The following is an 18609-nucleotide window of genomic DNA, read 5'->3' as shown; positions in this document are numbered from 1 at the left end:
TTTCTGATACTGTACATCCTTAGTTTATAAGATATAGATAGGTAGTTAAAATGATGTCAACAAAAATAATGTGTAATGTTTCTTTGCATTTAGTAGCTGGTTATTAAATACTTAGTGAAAAACTTAGTTAAAAAACAGCAATTTGAAATATAAATATATTTGATAGATTTAGCCCTTTTGGCATTTTTACTTAAGCATTGCTTAAGCTAAGTAGAAATTACTGTTAATTTCAAATATTTTATTTTATTGCGTAAACATTTTGAATAAGAATGGAGGTTTTAAGTCAGAGTATTATATAAACAATTTTTTTTACAATATGTTATTTTCATTCTATAGGGCCATTTGTTTAAAAAGGAATTCTTTTTAAAGTTGGCTAACTGGAAAATTTTAACATTTACGAAAGTAGAAAGAATAGATTAACGAATTTTGTCCATGGCCAAGCCTATTTTATCTTTTCCCTTCCCAGTTCCCTCCTCCACTATTGGATTATTTTGAAGTACATCCCAATGACAAATCAATTTATTAATAAATACTTATAAATATTTTATTATAGAAGTCCTTTAGAAAAAAAGCAAGATTTATTATTAAGTCACTATTTAGTACAGAGAGATCTTTGGTGAGCCTTTCATATCTCAGCCATTTCCGTAACTTCATAGTTATCCTAAAGATGCCCAAACCCACATCTCCAGCCCTGCCCCAAACTCTGGATCACCTATTTACCTTCCTCTGTTCATCTTCACCTGAATGGCCCACACACATCTCATACTCAGCCAGGGCTAAGTTAATTCATTACCCTTTCTCTAACTCCTTCCCACTCTCTAAACTGTCACCCCTTCCTCAGAACCTGTGCTTTGTTCTAGTAAAAAAAAAAACCCACAAAGCAAACAAACAATAACAAAAAAGCACATGATGCTATTGCTCAAGACAGAAGCCTACCTCTAGAAGCCATGGCATCACTTTTTCATGACAGAGACAAAATAATTCTCAGGGGTTAGCTTTCCCCCAAAACAACACTCCCCTGCAAAATGTTCCACATAGGCTTTGAGACACAAACCCAGACATGGGCCGCTGGTGCAGACTACCCCTTCTATTACCACACAAAAAGTGTAGAGTTCTAAGTATTGCATCTAAACAGACTTATGTATGGAAGATCAATCTTCCCAAAGACATACAATTGGCTCTTAAATTAGCATTCTCTGAGGTTTAGGTGTTTCTCTGACAAATTAAGTACAGTTACTTATTCATTGTTTAGTATCAAGAAAAAGAATGCTTAAAACTCACTGAAATATCAAGGAATTACTGGCAGTAATCTATGACTTGTTCGAGGAAAGTGTTTGTAAATTGCCATTCTCTGCTCCTGTGCTTGAGACAGAACTTTCTGCACTGTCTTCATTGAATCGCTGACACATTCTAATGAGACTGCAGAATAAGAAACTGGTCTGCCTTATGCAAATCTTGCCATCCCATAATGGGATGCAGTACTTGACATCCCGTAGGCTTCTAGCTTATACACAGGCTCTATTAGCACTATATGCGGTGCAGAGCTGTTAATCTTTCTCACTCCCTGCAAGCTTTCTCTCCATGGTGATTTATATGTAGGGGGTGGTGGCCTGAGGCTTCATGAAAATTATAAAGGGCGTGGACAGAACAAGCACATAGTTTACTGATGTGTTGCTGTCTGCATTCCTGCCTCACATAAAGTCTCCTTCCTGTGAAAGTAAGGCATTCCTCTGCATTCTGGAACCATTTTGAATCAACACTAAATTCCCCTCATTTTCCAAATGAGTAAGTCCTTTGGGAAGACAAGCTTAATATCCCCAGAGAAGCAAGTTCCCCATTTATCACTAAGTGAATTGGGCAAGGATGAGCCTGCTAAAGTTTCTTTTCTTGTCATGTTAATGAACCTGGCCTTTGATGTAAGGAGAATGTATCTGTGTGTGAGAAAAGGGTATTTTCACCAAGTTCTTGATCCCTGTGCAGTAACAGAGAGTATCTACATTTGGAACTTGCAACTATACAGTGGTTCTAATTCCCCAAATATCCCATAGAAACAATATTTCATTTATCTCCACTTAGAAGTAAGCTTTCAATTTTAATAAAGTGATCATTAGCCAAATTTACTTATGTTCAGAGCACAAAGCTCTTTGTCTTTCATATTAATTGGATGTTTCTAAAATGAGTTTTTGATTTTGAATGTTTGTGAATCTTTTGAATGTTTATGACAATTTTCCCATAATTTACAGCACCTTCTCCCTATAAATACCCAGGAATTCACACAGGGAAATTGTGCAACCAGGGGCCTGTAAATGGGACTTGCATTAACTTGTAGAGCTAATTCCCAATAAGCCTTCGTTTAATGTAAACACAGGGCCTGTTCCTGGGAATCCAAAAAAACAAGAAAGAAATCTGGCTGTCACAGACAGTGTAGGAGACAGACGTGTTCATCAATGAGTGAAATTCTAATGGAGGAGAGAGGCTTTAGTCCAGAGGTCGTAAACTATTAGTGGGTCCAGGTTTGAGCTCCAAGTGGCCCCTGAACCCATAAGATGTGTACACATGGTATCCTCAGTGGCCCATGAGAGTCTAGGAAAGTCTGGTTGAGCAGACAGGTGAGCAGGAAGAGGAATGAATAATAACAGTGGATGGAGTTCTCCAAGTGCAGACGTAGAATTGACAAGGCAGCCAGAAGAACCAAAGTGGGATAAGACATGCAGATTCAGTGTACATGATCCTTTTAGGATACAGCTGTGAATGTTGAGGGAAAAAGAGAGAGGAGAAGGCACTACTTGCCTTGCATGGAATCAGAGCAGGATAAGCTTTCTGCCTGGGAGCTCCATGTCGAGACCCTGAATGATCTCCGTTTGTTTCTCTTCCTCACCTGGGAATTCAGTATTAACTTATAGGATCTCTCCTATAAAGAGCGCAAAAAGCCAGAGGAGGAAAATGAACAAAAATTATAGTGGTAATTCTAGGTATGAGCATGTGACCTCTTATATACTGAGAAATGCTATGGAACATTTATTAATGGTAGTGTGTTCATAATATTAACAGCTAGTATTTGTAAGTGACTCTTTTCTGTTGGTGAAACATATTGACATCTCTTTCCTCCCCAAATCCTTCCCTCTCTGCGAGGCAAGTGAAGCAGGTGAGCCCCTTTTACTAATGAGCAATCTGAGACTTTAAGGGATTAAGTGATTTTCCTATAATCACAGAAACTAATGAGTCCCAGAGTCGGGAATCAACCATGTCTCCTTTCTCCCAAACCCTGGATTCTTTGTGTCATGTTATTCTCATTCTTCAAGCACGATTAATTTTTTTCAAATGATATCAAGTCTCAGAAAGTAATTCCCTTCTGAAGTCAAACATAAAGTCATTACCAGGAAAAGATATGGGATAAAACTATTTTTTCCTCTGTTGTAAATGTTCCTGAGGGACATGCATGCATAGTTTTTAGCTAAGAGGATATTTCTTTTGTGCTTCTCCACCTTTTCCTTCTCTATCCACAATTCTTTACAAAACTCTTTCTACTCACCCATCTCACAAAGTGTCCTTTTTTTTTTTTTACAGAGAGGAAGGGAGAGGGATAGAGTTAGAAACATCGATGAGAGAGAAACATCGATCAGCTGCCTCCTGCACACCCCCTACTGGGGATGTGCCCGCAACCAAGGTACATGCCCTTAACTGGAATCAAACCTGGGACCCTTAAGTCCTCAGGCCGAAGCTCTATCCACTGAGCCAAACCGTAGGGCATAAAGTGTCCTTTCTAATGCCAGGGACCGACAGCACACAGTTTGGGCCAGCATAATTCCTCCCATTCAAAACCATTGGGTTTTTTGACCTTTCTAAGGTTTTGCCAGGAAACTGAGTGGCCAATTACTGATAAGCACACACTAAAGTTGTATTCACTTGCAAAGTGCTCATCTTTCCTTAAGGAAGCATTTAACTCTGCATGATGTAAGCCTCCATCATATTTGCCTGCTCAGGACCACCAGAAAGGAAAGGTGTGCTGATCCCTCACCTTGTACCAGGGACCATGCTAAGAACCACACCGATGGTCAGCAGTGAGAAAGGCATGCACTCCAAAAAGCCCTGGTCTTCTGTCTCTACAGCAACTTTCAAAAAATTAAGGCAGAAATTCGCTATTTTTTAAAGTATGTGAATATGGACACAGAGATGTAGATAATGGCATAGGGAGAAACATGGCTGAATTAAAAAAATAGTGTCAGGCCCCTCTCATGACCATGGCACTTCCACTAGGCCATGCTGCTTCATTATCCTTTGAAACCCAGGAGCGAAACCAAGCAGAGATGTGACAATTAAATATTTAGATCAGCCTAATCAAAAAGTTACCCTTCGAAGAGTATGAATTATCTTGGGAAATTACCTTAGCATATTGGCTGTGAAACTGCAGTCTCTAGCATGCCAGTCATACCAGAGATATGTATCTTGCATAAAGAGTTCATCGTTTTCGAGATGAGCCAATTGCGGCAAAGAAGCCATCACAACTGGGATGTTCTACACTGCATTGTCAGCGGGAGAAGAATCTATTGTACCTGGAATTCTGAAATAAAGAGACAGTCTTTTCAGAAATGGAGTATCTTTCATAGCCAGTAAATATTTTTCATACTACCAACCCATTAAAGCAAGCAGCTATTGTGTAGTGTGGGTCTCTATACTGGATTGTGAATTAAACTCCCACTGGGGGCTCCAAAGAGAAACCCAATGCTTTATCCTCTCAGCCACTCAGCAGCTCTCCTTAAGCAAGTTAATAAAGACCTTCCTGACTATCTGCATCTCATTATTGCCACATAATACAATATCCTGGGGTTTTCTTCCTTTTGTACAGAAATGCTTAGAAGCGACATGGTGTGTGGAATGTTTTCCTAAAGATCGGCTGGATTGGTGCCATGTTCTCTCTCTCCTTAAGGGGACTGAAAAAGAAAAACCTATTTCTTAATTACCTACCGGTGTTTAGGTGCTTTATGGCGCCTTGAATCATTTTGATGATTAATCTTCAGATTAGCCTAGAAAAATTTCGCACCACTGGAGAGCTAGCTATATTCATTATTACTTTACCCATTCCATGAGTCAATAACAGTCACCTAGCATCGCTGTATGTGAAGCTTCTTGCGTCTTTTTCTACTCTGGTTTTTACTTCTTTTTCTGGTTTCTCCTGGAAATCTTCAATATTTGTATTTACGCACTGTACCTTTTCAATTACTGGGAGTTCCACCTTAAGAGTGCATGTTAATTGTAATGAGACAATAAACAACAATCTCATTCACTTTGCTTCCCACAAGGATGACTAGGTTCTATAATAGGCAGGGCTCCACAATGGCAGGCAGGAGCTGGATCCGAGATTACACAGATGTACAGTGGAACAGTCACTGTACCACGACACCTGAGAAGTTATGCATTACCCAAAGTCACTGAAAAAACAAACAAACAATAAAAGAGCTTATTCACACCCAAAATTCTGGCTCATGATCAAGCATACTCTTCCAAAAGAAATGTCCATTGTAAAGAAAGAAAGAATTGGCATATACCCAAAGGGTATATCAGGGTATTTCCCAGGCAAATACCCCTGATTTGGATTTTTTGTTTTATTATTATGCTTTGATGTGGAGAGATGGATGATCCACAAAGAAGTGAAAGAGAAAAGACTGGAGCAAAGAAATGGGTGAAAACTGTCACTGTGCAGATATTTCCATATCATCACAACAACAACAAAAAACAAAGCTCTCACCTGTTAAATTATTCCTAAAGTCACACTCATTGGTTGGAGTTATATTTGCTTAATTCCAGTTCTCAACTGAGATTACCAACTGGCTGGGTTGAGACTGGCTTTAACAGAAGGATGGAGGGGACATAGAGGAGAACAAATGACTAGTTTAAAGTCGGGTAGCCCCCATACCACTTCTACCCATTCACACATTCTTTCTTAATTAAAGAACCAATACCCAGCAGCAGATCCCATAGAGAAAAGAATATTTATTGTTTTTTTATTTTTATGAAGATTGTGTTAGTCCTATTTTGTCTCTTGGTATTTAACCATTTTCATATATAGCTAATAATAGAGTCCCTCTTGGGTTTTTAATAGATACATTGCTTTAAGAATAACTACTGCAGTCCTTAAGAAAACTGTAATGTACGTTGCTCCATTTTAGGGACATTCGCTTGTGCTGTAGTTGTAACATGCTGTTCTCATGCTTTCTGCTCATCCCCCATCTCCACCACAAAAACAGCACAACTAGAGATTTTAATTGAATCACTTAGGTGTCGTAGGAGACACTAAAGCTGTAATTGTTAGCATTAAATTCACTAATGTAGTTGCAACTATGTGGTGGGGGGCAGGGGAGGTCTCTTTCATTCACTTACCCAGACTTGAAATCGAGTGTAGTTTACAGAGGCTGGGATAGTGACATGGGACAGAGGCACTGTGCTTTATGTATGGTGATGAGGGATCATAAAAATGTCTTTTTAATCTGAGGATCATTAGGAAACCCAGTGATATGGTCCAGTTGCTCATCAGAGAGCACTTCCATTGCTGTGGGGATTGAATATATCCTAAGAACCCTCTGTAATGATTTTAGAAAAAAATGTTCCACTTTTCAGATAATAAAATCAATCTATGACACAGCCCTAAGACATGCAGTTTTTGCGTGTGTTTTTTTCAGGGCTTAAAAACTCAGAGATTAACTTCAGGCAAAATGGTTAAACTGGCAAGAATATTTTGTATTACGGGTTGCTATTTGCCTCACATTTTCAGAGGTTTGGAAAAATCATTAAATAAGAAGAACAAGCTTTATTTATTTACTCATTTATTCAAAAAATGCACTGAGGATCTATTTTGTGCCTGGCGTGATACTAAGCTGTTGGATTTTTAAAATAAAGTGTGGGGTCTGCTCATAAGCAGCTCACAGCAGGGAGGCACGAGAAACCCAGTGTATCCAGGCAGCGAGAAACAGTTCTGACGTGAAGATATTATTTGGGATTCACAAAAGGCTACTTACCCTTAATGCTTGGGAAAGGCTGCACCGTTATTCCATTCTTTCTACTCTCTTTCATTTTCAAATGCTTATGGTGACCATCTGAATTGATTTTTCCACCCCATAAATATGTTCTTTGAAACACTGGTCCAGAAGCTAGGATTTATATGGAGGGATGGAGGGAAATGAGACTAAAGCAACAGGAGAGAAAACACCAGGACAGGCGGCCCCCTCCCTCATGCTAGAGGCCAGTGTGTGGTCCATCCTGCACTATGATTCACTCAAGGGCATGATGACATAATCAAGGTCTGTTTTGGAATAACTACACCAGGGTCTGTGGGAAGGATTTTTCTATATTCACTCGCATGTAAACATATTTCCTTTAGCAGCGATGAATGAGAAACGATTAGTCGTAGGACCCATGAGAAGGGGAACCCCAACACTTGCCTGGCCATTTGGTGGTTGCTTCCTGCGGTGAAATGAGAATCCATTTGAGACACAGGGTTAGCCCTCCCTCCAGTGTCCCAGCTGTTCAGCCTTTCTGAGCAACTGACATCGGCGCTGTGATATGTCACTGCAATAGCTCAAGGGCCATTCAGTCACATGTGCGTGTGATCTGGAGGCACAAGGATTTAGTCACGCCAACCAGTCTACCTCTAGTAAAGGGCACTCTCCTAGGAGCTATCAAAGAAACAGTGCAGGTGGCTTGAGGAGAATTTTGACAAGAATTTAAGCCTCCGTAGGTATTTTTAATTTATTATGTAAGGCCTCAGAGCTGCTGGCTAGCAGTCAGCCAATGCGGGCAGGCGGGGTTGTCTACAGAGGTGCAGGGTTGCCACGACACTGTTGTTGAAATATTGAAATATCTTGAAGCCAGTTAGAATTGCCTGCTCCCCTGAGCCCTGCAAGGTTCCCATCGCCCACTCCATCACCTTGGGTGTCCTGGCCCCAGGCCTGCCCAGTTTCTTCTCAGTTAAATGTTGACAAGGCAAGAGGTGTAGGGTGTACGTCTCCCATCTGTTCTGCTGGGTCCTGGCCTGTGCCCTTTGGTTATTAAATATTTTAGGTGGGTACATTTTGTAATTAGTTCTGAACAAGGATTTTGAAAAGACTCAACGTACACCACTGCTTTTTGTTTTTTAACTTTTGCTGATTTTACTGGTTCTCTCTGACCTGCTGCAACTGCACCTGTGAAAGCCATGCTAACAATTGGAGCTTTACTGTCTTGTATGACACAGAAGTGATTCAACCCAAACTCTAGCTGTGCTGAGGCTTATGTGGTGGAGATAGAGGATAGCCAGAAGGCACTAGAACGGCATGCTACAACTGGAGTACCAGCTAATGTCCCTGATCTGGAGCAACTGTGGATGACATATTTTTTAAAGGAGTCCAGTAGTTATTCTTAAAGCAACTAATCTGTTAAAAATCCAAGAGGGGCTCCATTCATAGTAGTGGTGAAATACCGAGAGACAAAATAGAGTCAATGCAATTCTCATGAAAATAAATACATACTTTTTTCTTCTAAAGGGAGCACTGATGGTTTATCTAAGAAAGGATGAAGTGTTATGGGGCTACCCCGTGTTGGTATTTTCAGATGATAGATGTCACTAGCTTACCATCTGTTTGACGCCATGCAGGTGTCTCAAATACCGAATGCTCCCCATGAAAGAGCAAGCATATTCTTTTCTTCACCTTTGCTTTCTGGAGCAAGTAGAGGGAAACCGTGTACCTAAAGCAGAAGCTGCTGAGACCAACAACGCTGCCCTGCAGGAGTTGCGTCCTAGGACTCCTGGGTTTACGTTACCCTGGCATTTAGGAAACGTAAAAATAACAGGAATATAAATAACCGCATGACCTATGAAATTATACATGAGGAATGGGTCCCCGGGCCAGGCCAGCTTGCTGTTTAGGTGTTACATATTCAGCTAATTATAGGAAAGGCAAGCTACACAAGTACAGGGAAAGGAGAAGAATTGGTGTGTGGTGGTGTTTTTCCATTATGGCAAGGACAGGATAGACGGGCACAAAAAGGATCTGATTAGTGGAATTTAAAAGAACATTGGCACAGCATAATTTTCTATGCATTTTTGGGTCCTGAAACCCTTATTTATACCGACAGTCATTTTTTAGCTTTACTATCAATACCTTCTTCCCCTGCTCAGCGCATATGTTGTTGAAGATATCACTCTATTTCCTGCTTCAGTTGGTGTTTTCTAGCCTCTCCTGGGACTTGGCAGGGAAGTGGGTGGCAGGAGCTGAGAGGAGGGGACAGGGAAGCATTTCCATCCTACCCTACTTGAGCCAGAGCAAGTGTTTGTGGCACTTTCTGCCACGGAAGAGTGTTTAAGACACCAGTTCAGGGGGAATTTTGATCTACTAAAGAGTGGAGATTTCATAAGGGCTTATTAAAAAGGAGGAAGGAATGCTGTGGGCCAGCTCTAGCCTTTTAAGGTTAGCAGCATGTAGAGCAATTCTGTTTCCTCCACCCTTTCCAGTGGCTGCAGTGTCATAGGAACTGATTAGTTAAGAAACAGAAAAAATACAACATTGAAATATAACTATTGTAGAAAACTGCTGTGTCACAGGAGTAAATGCATGGGAACCTGGTGTTCTGTTGCCAGAAGCCCTCGGTGGATACATTTCTGCAACTATTAGCAAAGGGATGATAATGGTGGATTCACCCGGTCAATTACATTTGTGCTATGCACAAAACAGGGCGCACCTTTCATAAACGTACGCATCTCCCCTTTAACTATGCAACCCTTACTCACATCCTGTATCTCGTTACACAACCCGGCATGTGAAATCGCTTCTTATTTGACTTTAGGATCAGCCCTGTGCCTATGTGGATCCTTACACTTGACCTTTGTCTTTCTCTAGGCCCTAGAGTCTAGGGGCAATATGCCAGATGTTTGGGTTACGCTTTCCTGTATAAGAAAAGGTTTAATTCATTTTGCTATAGCAGAATGCAGGGGTGGGGGTAGGGCTCAGGAGTGATACTGAATTCCTTATTTGTATTTCTTCCCTATGTACAATAATAACGGGATCTAGAAAAATCAGAGATTTAAAGTGCATTGATTGTTCATTGTATCACAAACTAGATTTGGCCTAACATAAACTAGATGCTGATTTGTGGCCTAAGGGATCCTACCCAAATTTAATTGCACACCATTTATGTCTAGCGGTAAGCACAGTCTAGCTGTGACGCCCTCATTTTAGAAATGAGAACTTGAGAAGTAGCAGGGCCATGCCAGCCACCTCTCTCAGCGCTTGTACTTTTCCTTAATGCCAAATAGGAAAAAACAAGCACATTCCCTCCATGCAATAGCCTTTCTGAAGAGGAATTTTCCTATAGACTTGCAGGATGAATTATAGCCAGCGTGAGTAATGAGTTTAAAATGTATTTTCACATTTTTTATGCCTTGCGTGGCCCCTCTCAGTGCTTGAAATCAGTCAAACAGCTATAGTTTGTTTTTCTCCTGCACGACTGAAACCTGGATCCTGGCTTATATGTTTCCAAAATACACTCTAAAATTATCTCAAGTTAAGGTAACTAAGAGAGAAATGTTTTAAAGCATTCTTCTTAAAGAAACACTCAATTGCTCACTCCTTCCTCCTTCTCCTTGACCTTTCTGTGGCATTTGGTACTGTCAGCCTCCCTCTGCCTGCCGTGCAAAGCCCTTCGCTTCTGCCACTCCCCCAGCCGCCCCACGCGCCCCCGCCTCATGCCTGCACCTGCCTGTTTGTATCCACTATCACTTATGTGTCACCTTCTGCCTCCTTACTCATAGGAACGTCACTTTTCCTGGAAGAAAGCCTCCCTGTTGGGAGATGCCTAAGTCTCTCCTAGACATTTTCTTTCCTGTCCTAATATCTGCTCTTGTTCAAATAACTGCCACAAAGTTTAACCCATGTGATTTCAGAGTCGGCAGCTCCAAACTCATCCTCATCTCCTGGCACCCGACTGGTCCTGACTTAACTCCCTGTCCCTCAACTCAAAAGGATCTTTAACTTGGCCCCTCCCTGACTTCCCTGTCCTGCCCATGCCCTAGTCTAAATTCTCACCGCTTTTCAGTTTCTAATCTCTCCTTGAGGCTCATCCAGCTACAGTATTTTGCTAGATTAATAACTTTTTTAAATAGTCTTTTTCATGCCACGCCCTTACTCTAAATACTGCCTGGAGGTCACTCATGTGATTCCACATAAGCTCCCCCTTCTCAGGGCAGAGCTGTGGCAGGGCCAGCCTTCTCTCTCTCCTGGGCATGCTCCGTCCTGACTCTCTCACTTTACACTTCTTACTCCCTTTCCCCCTCCTCTCCACATTCTGTCCGTGCTTCAAAATCCAGTGTTTTCTCCTCCTGCCCAGGCCCCAAAGGCTCACCTGGCTATTGCATCCTCTCCCCACCATGGATTCCTGGGACATTTTGCACAGTTTTTGGTTCAGCCCCTGGTCTTCTGCTGCCTTAGCATTTGCATAGCAGGCGTCATGAAGGCAACCAGCTTTAAGTTGAGTCACCACCCGGAAACCTGAGAAAAGGCACCCATTAAAATGTACCCTGGACGTCCCTCCCACACATGTTGGCATATTATGTGTCAAAGGCTTTAACACACAGACAACAACAGCAGAAACAACAAACATTAACTCAGCTGAGTAGGACACAATCCTGCAATGATTATTCTGAATAATTCTTTCCTAAATCCTCAAGAGAGATGTACAGTCGTCACTGGTGCCTCTTCTTGCACTCATTGGTTTGAACCATAAATTCCTGTCATTATTGTGTCTTATCGCCCCTCTAGATGTAAGCATTTGGGGGATCTTTTTTTGTTTTGTTTTGTTGTAGATATACATTTCTACAAGCCTGTAGTTCAATCTTAGTTTAAAATTTGGACTGTGTAGGACTTAATAAGTGCTTGTTGAATCCATAGAAAGATCTCCTAGTTTGGAGAAAGAATGTGGTTGGCTCATGGCTCATCACTCCTCTTTTCTGTATTCAGCTCTCACATGTCGCCCAGAGCGGCCACTGGCTCAAGGGCATCTGTTTCCCAGAGATGGACTAGCCACTATGCCCTTTGATGTGGAGTGAGTACTTGCTATTGACGTGGAGTGAGTAGTTCACTCAGTCGCTCACTGTCCTCGCCTTGTATCAGTAGCTGGCCCAGGCTTGCGCAAGGAAACTTCTCTCTCCCTAGTACGGAGCATCTCCCCTCCCCTGTAGAATCTTTGCAGTCATTCTGCAAGAGAAATTCTTCCCCTTAGCCTTCGTCTTACCTCTCTTCTCCCCCAAGGAAATCCTACCTCCGTTCCCTCTCATACACACATGTTCTTACATGAACTTTTGCACACCTTTCATATCAGGGTAAACTTAAAAAAACAGTTCTGTAATTGGTGAGGAGTTACCAGGGGTGGGCAAACTTTTTGACTCGAGGGCCACAATGGGTTCTTAAACTGGACCAGAGGGCCGGAACAAAAGCATGGATGGAGTGTTTGTGGGAACTAATATAAATTCAAAGTAAACATCATTACATAAAAGGGTACGGTCTCTTTTTTTTTAGTTTTATTCATTTCAAACGGGCCGGATCCAGCCCTCGGGCCGTAGTTTGCCCACGGCTGAGTTAGGCCTTTCCTACCTGGACATTGCCCCGAGGCAATGCATAAAGCAATGGATCACGTGTAATGAGAGCCAAAGGCTATGTTGCCTTGTAGCCTTATTCAGTGATTTCATATACTCTTCTCCCAGTGAGTGCTAAGACCTTATACTTGGGACAGGTTCTGTTTATTTTTCCAGATATTTAAGGTTATGCAATTGGGAGGAGGAGGGACTTCTTTAAGAAAAATAATAAAGATGACAAAAATTTAGGGATTAAAGTTGACATTTATTTAAAAGGAGAAAATAAATCAAAGCAAATGACTCATTATTCAGTGCCTAGAACAGTGTCTATACATAGCAGATGCTCAGTAAATGCAGGGTGCCCACAAAAATATATATACACACTTTGAATAATGATTCCAATGGGTTATATCTGAAAAGAAAGAAACATTGGAATTAATTATTCAGAGTGTGTATATACATTTTGGGGACACCCTATATTTGTTGAAAGAGAGAGAAAACTGTGAATAATAAATAAATGATTGCAATTACATTACTATAAAAATTTTGACAGAAAAAAGCTGTCAGATATGCAAATGTTAACTGTGCACTCATTACCCTCTCCCTCTTGGGCCTTGGAAGTGGCTTTTGCTAGTCGGGGTCGGGTCTGGAACTTCCACTCACTAGACTCCTGGTCAACCCACCACTGCCTGTCTCCAGCCAGCAAGATTCCAGAGACAACATTTACTGTATTGATTGCAATTTTCTAACATTAGAGACTGTAAAGTCATGTAAGGTAAGATTTTACAAACTTACATATGTATGGATCTTGCATATTGGTAGGAAAGTAATCAAATGTTTATCAATGGGAATTGGGAGGACAATACTGAAGACGTGAATCCTCACATTGCGGACCAGGATATTTCTATCTGTACGTCTTTTCTTCCACATGTTAACACTCTGAGGGAGAAAGAGAGCAGCTCTAGCCCTTTGAATAAGTAGAGAAATCTCACCTCACACAATGGGATATTTCTCTTACCTTGTAATTTTAAATAAGTAGAGATTAGAAATCAAAGGCATATTATTAACAATGGAAATCCTTTCATATGTTCCCAATAATCTCATGTGAATGGGGCAAAATTATTACTGTGATACATAATTTCTCCACAGTCGTTCACATGAATTTTTCGGTTAGTAAACTTGTCAATTATTTTAGTTACAAAAAGTGTAATTCCTTTCAGAAAAGGAAATTTCTATAGCAGTGTTGTTGTAATGATTTATTCATTCTTTTCTTTCCCTCTTTCTTTCAAAAATATGTGTTGCACACAGGCTGTGGGCAGGCACTGTTCTAGGCAGTGACATTGCATTTGAGCTCATGGTGCCGACATTTCAAAGGGAGGAGACAGAAAACAAACAAACAATTGAAATTAAATGTGTCCCACAGTGAGAAGGACTCCGTAGAAAAACCAAACAGGAAGTGGGAGCAGGAATGGACCTGGGACACGGAGAGGGTGCTGTTTTCTAGAAGGAGGTCTGGAAGGCCTTTCTGCTAGGGGAGGTTTGAGCAGAGTCCCCATGCACCGTAGAGAGAAGACGAAGCTGAGTGAGGGATACAGGGGTGGCATGTAGTTGGGAGCAGGGAATCAAGGTATGGAGGGTCTCTCAGTTTCAGGAAACATTTGGATCTTAATCCACAGAAAATGAGCAACCAGTGGAGAGACTGGAATGGGGAAATGACGTGATCTGACTTAGGTCTTATAATGGGCTTTCTCAGCCTCAGCACTGTTGACATTCTGGGCCAGATAATTCTTCGTCGTCGGGGAGGGGACTGTTCTATACATTGTAGGGTGTTTTGTAGCATCCCTGCTGTCTACCCACTAGATGCCAGTAGTGTCCCCCTCCCCCAGTGTGACAACCAGACATTGCCAAATGTTGCTCAGAGGTGGGAGGGTGGGGAAGGGTGGGGTGGCAATATCACCTCCTATAGAAAACCACAGTTTCAAAGGATCACACCCACCCAAGCAGGATATTTTAGTTCTATAAAAACTAAAACAGGACAACTGATTTTTTTTTTGTATTCACATTTAGAGATTTGCTCGAACTCTCTCACTAGATTAAAATTTAACTTAAAATGTGCCTTCTGTGCTTGCTTGTATTTAATAGCCATATCCTAATGTAAAGGCCAAGACTATCTTTGAGTCAATCCCAACGTGATTCATTTCTCCCATACCTGTAAAAACAACACCAGGCAGGGGCCACAGAGAAATCCTGTGTATAGGCTAAGAGAAACCAGTATGGGTACTTGAATCAACCAATGTTACAACATACCTGAACGAAGGATGCCCTGAGTGACACAAACCACTGATTTCACAAGATGTAGAGATGGAGAAATGACTCAGACATACCTTAAATCATTATTCAGGATCTTACAGTTCTCACTTCTCTACTTGTTTGCTTAGATTCCTTGAGAATCTCAAATATTTCCTTTTGGTGTGACCGACTTTTCTTCACCCTCAAAACCCTGAAAGCCACTGCTTGGAGGCATGAACAAACTTGATGACTTTGTTTGCTCTGTATTATTCCTTTGAAAAGTCTCCATAAAATATGCATCTTGTGTGTGCACTTTTATAACCAAGGCTTTTTCAGATTTAATGCCCACGTCCTCTTGATTTGTCATTGTTATAATTTCTTCAGTGCTTACGTACAGGGTAATGGGCATGCTTTTGACAAGGGACATTGCAACCATTCATGCTCTAAACTGACACTTTACAACAAAATCAAATGATTGAGAATTTCTGCATTTGACCCACATTGTGACTGAATCGAGATATTAACAAGTTTGGGCACAGATGCTTTTATGTGTTTGAATCTAACTTGGAGTAGGGTGTTTTTGAGCTAAGGCTGACACAGAATTTACTATGCTAAGAATCCTCCAGTTAAAATTAATGAGTAAGGATAACCCCAGAGTGGGGACGCATATATTGATGTTGCAACTCTAGTTTAGTGGCTCAAGTACAACTTTTCTGATCTGAGTTCATTACCACTGAGGATGGGTGATAAAGCCACAGAAAGGAAGCTACCTTAACTTCTTACACCAGCACATGAAATAAGGAGGGAAGACTTTACATAAGGGGTCAGGCACAGGAATGAGTGTGGGTGGATGGTGGAGCCCTTCATGCCTTAGTCTGAATTCATCTGCAACCCTAACTAATTGTGGAATGTTTGCATGTAGATTAACCTCCACAAGCCTCAATGAGCTCATCTTGAAAATAGGCACGATAGTGACAGCTCTTCAGAATTGTTAAGAAAACAAGAGCTAAGTCAAGTATCACATCTAGCAGGGATTAGAACATAATAAACACTCAGGAGACGGTAATTATTGTAAAAGCAATGTGAATAATAATCATTAGGCTGGCCATTAATTCTTAGCTTACATTAAGAAGACATTCCCTTATTCCAATCCAGAACCACCCTTGAGTAGACATATGCTTTTAATATAAGCATAGAAAGAAAACCTTAGTAGATAATGTAAGGGTCACAGTTTATTGTGACAAATTTAAAAACATTTATTGGCGCCCTAGCTGGTTTGGCTCAATGGATGCAGCTTCATCTGAGAACTGAAGGCTCCAGGGTTCAATTCCAGTCAAGGGCACATACCTTGAGAGTGTGAGGCAATCAATCGATGTGTCTCTCTCACATCGATGTTTCTCTCTCTGTCTCTCCCCCTACCTTCCACTCTCTCTAAAAAAGTCAATGGAAAATATCTTTGGGTGAGGATTAACAAAAAATAAATAAAAATTAAAAATAATTAAAAATAAGAACATCTATTGGCTACAATTTCACCTGCTGATCTGAAATGTGAGAAGATTTTTTAAACTTTACTAGCAAAAGTGGAGGTTTTGACTATAATTTAAATATATCATTTGTTGATGAGATAGAAATTAGTTATGAGGAAAGCTCACATCAAATATTCATGCCGAGACACAGTGTCTCAGAGGATTGAGTCTTGTAGCACCACACGTAAGAGGACTGTTCCCGTTTACCCAGGGAGGTTCTCCCTACTTCATACCCTTTTGTCATAACCTCCCACTGCACTGAGAACCAAAGCTAAACTCTGCCTGCCTGCCGTGGCCTCACCAGCCCTGGGTGATAGGCATGTCCTCCTTTCTCACCTACCCTTTGCTTCCACGTGCCCAACTCCTTAGGACTGGTTCCTTGGAAAAGGTGAGCTCTTTCGTGTTTGAGACCTTTAGACATGGGGGAGGTTGTCTATCAACACAGTTGCTTGTTTCCCTCCTTTTTCTCTGAGCCTCACTGCAACTTCCTAGGTATGTTTTCCTGGCCCATGATTTCTGAAAATGTTGGCTGCCTACCCCCACTTCCCAGTAAGTTTTCTACCCAGCTGGGATTTCACCACTTTTAATTATCTACTTGTTTCTTGGCTTGTTTGTCTGTTGTCAAACTGGCCAGTAAGCTCCAAGCTGCCTATGATATTCATTATTGTATATCCAGCACTTGGAGGGAGGGTGTTGGGCACATGGTGGGCACTCAATAAACAACTGAATTAAAGAATGGAAAAAAAATTAGTCTTAAAGAGAAATAAAAGTTGGTGAATGTCTGTATCTTGAAACGACTTTAAAATAAAACTTGATTTACTAACTTTCCAAAGACTAAAAAGGAACAATGACAAAATTAAGTTGACCAAATTGAATAGATATTCTTTCAGTTACATACAGCCTTCTTGCCGATTGCTTATTGTCAAGAGCTAAGATCACCCAACCTCAAGGGCATCATTGTTCTTATGCACATTGGCTTGACCAAAGCCTTTTTAAATATAATGAGTCAGGAGCTGCAATGGTTCCCTGGATCATTGAAATATAAAGGCTTCTGCTTGATTTTCAAAGACCTGTTCATTTGCCTTCATTTTAACTGTCTAGCATTTTCTACTCTAAACCTTAGCACGTCTTCCTATTTAGGCAGCTGGATTCCCCCTTGTGCTGCACATTATTTACTGGTACATGAGTGGCCACTGCACTGTGGGTGATCTGAACAAGATCCTCACTGGAGGGTAGGAAGAGGCAGGGTTGTTGAGTGGAGAGCACATTCCAGGCAGAGGGAATGCATAGACCAAAGCACTGAAATGCGAGTCGATATAGAGCAGTTGGGAAAATGCCCATCTGGGAAAATGGCCTGTAGTGCTATTGAGTTTGAGTCTCAGGGGCAAGGGGAGAGAATGTCCAGGAGGAAGAGTTAGAAAGGATCAAGCTAAGCTCTAGAGGGCTGCCTGGTTTGCCTCCTTCCTTCTTCTTTTCCTTCCTCTCTCCCTCCCTCTTATATCCTCCTTATTTTCCCTATTTCCTTCCTTAGGATTTAAACAGCAATTCATTGAAATGACACAGCCTAATTTGACTTCTCATGAAAAACAAAACCTGAACAATTGTTAGAATACATAGATTAAAGTTCTATTCTACCTCTTTCCACCAGCATGACTGTGATTGACCTTAACTCCCTTTTCAGCAATACAGGGATAGCCTCTCTGCCTATTGAAGTCCTGGTTATGGGGATCATGGCTGATAAACTCTTCTTCCCCATGTAAAGTATAAAAAGCAAATTATGCCTTTGAATAATTTGTTAGCCTAAAACTTCAGACAGGCCTAACTATAGACAGCCATAATCTACTGTGTACCAACAGACAAGAACAGAAAGAGCATGGATATCCTTGATGTCAAGCAATAATCTCCAAGTAAGTTGGAGTTTTTTGAGGTCCCTGGGGAAGCAAGAGCCAATCCCTATATGCCTGGCCAATCTGGGAGGGGAACCTGACTTTGGGGATGGGAGGGGTTGGGGAGAGCCGGTCTGACACCATGATGACAAATGTGCTTCATTTGTACATTCTCGTAGACCCTGCCTAAGGATGATACTATCCTTATGTAAGCATCAACCTCAGTTAGACATTGTTCCAAACCTTAGTGTTTGTTATATTTTACTTTATTATTAATACGTAGTTTTAAAAAATTCTTATTGGGCTTTTT

General features: G+C 41.1%; 1 protein-coding gene across 1 annotated transcript in view; it reads left to right on the top strand.

Annotated features, from left to right (window-relative positions):
* Nucleotides 1-18609, top strand: part of MYO16 (myosin XVI) — a 524958-nt gene that overhangs the window by 457231 nt on the left and 49118 nt on the right. The window lies entirely within an intron of this gene.

This window comes from Myotis lucifugus, unplaced genomic scaffold, assembly GCF_000147115.1.
Source record: "Myotis lucifugus unplaced genomic scaffold, Myoluc2.0 scaffold_33, whole genome shotgun sequence".
Taxonomy (NCBI): domain Eukaryota; kingdom Metazoa; phylum Chordata; class Mammalia; order Chiroptera; family Vespertilionidae; genus Myotis; species Myotis lucifugus.
Note: the sequence above shows the minus strand (reverse complement) of the source record. Positions and strands in the feature narration are given on the sequence as shown.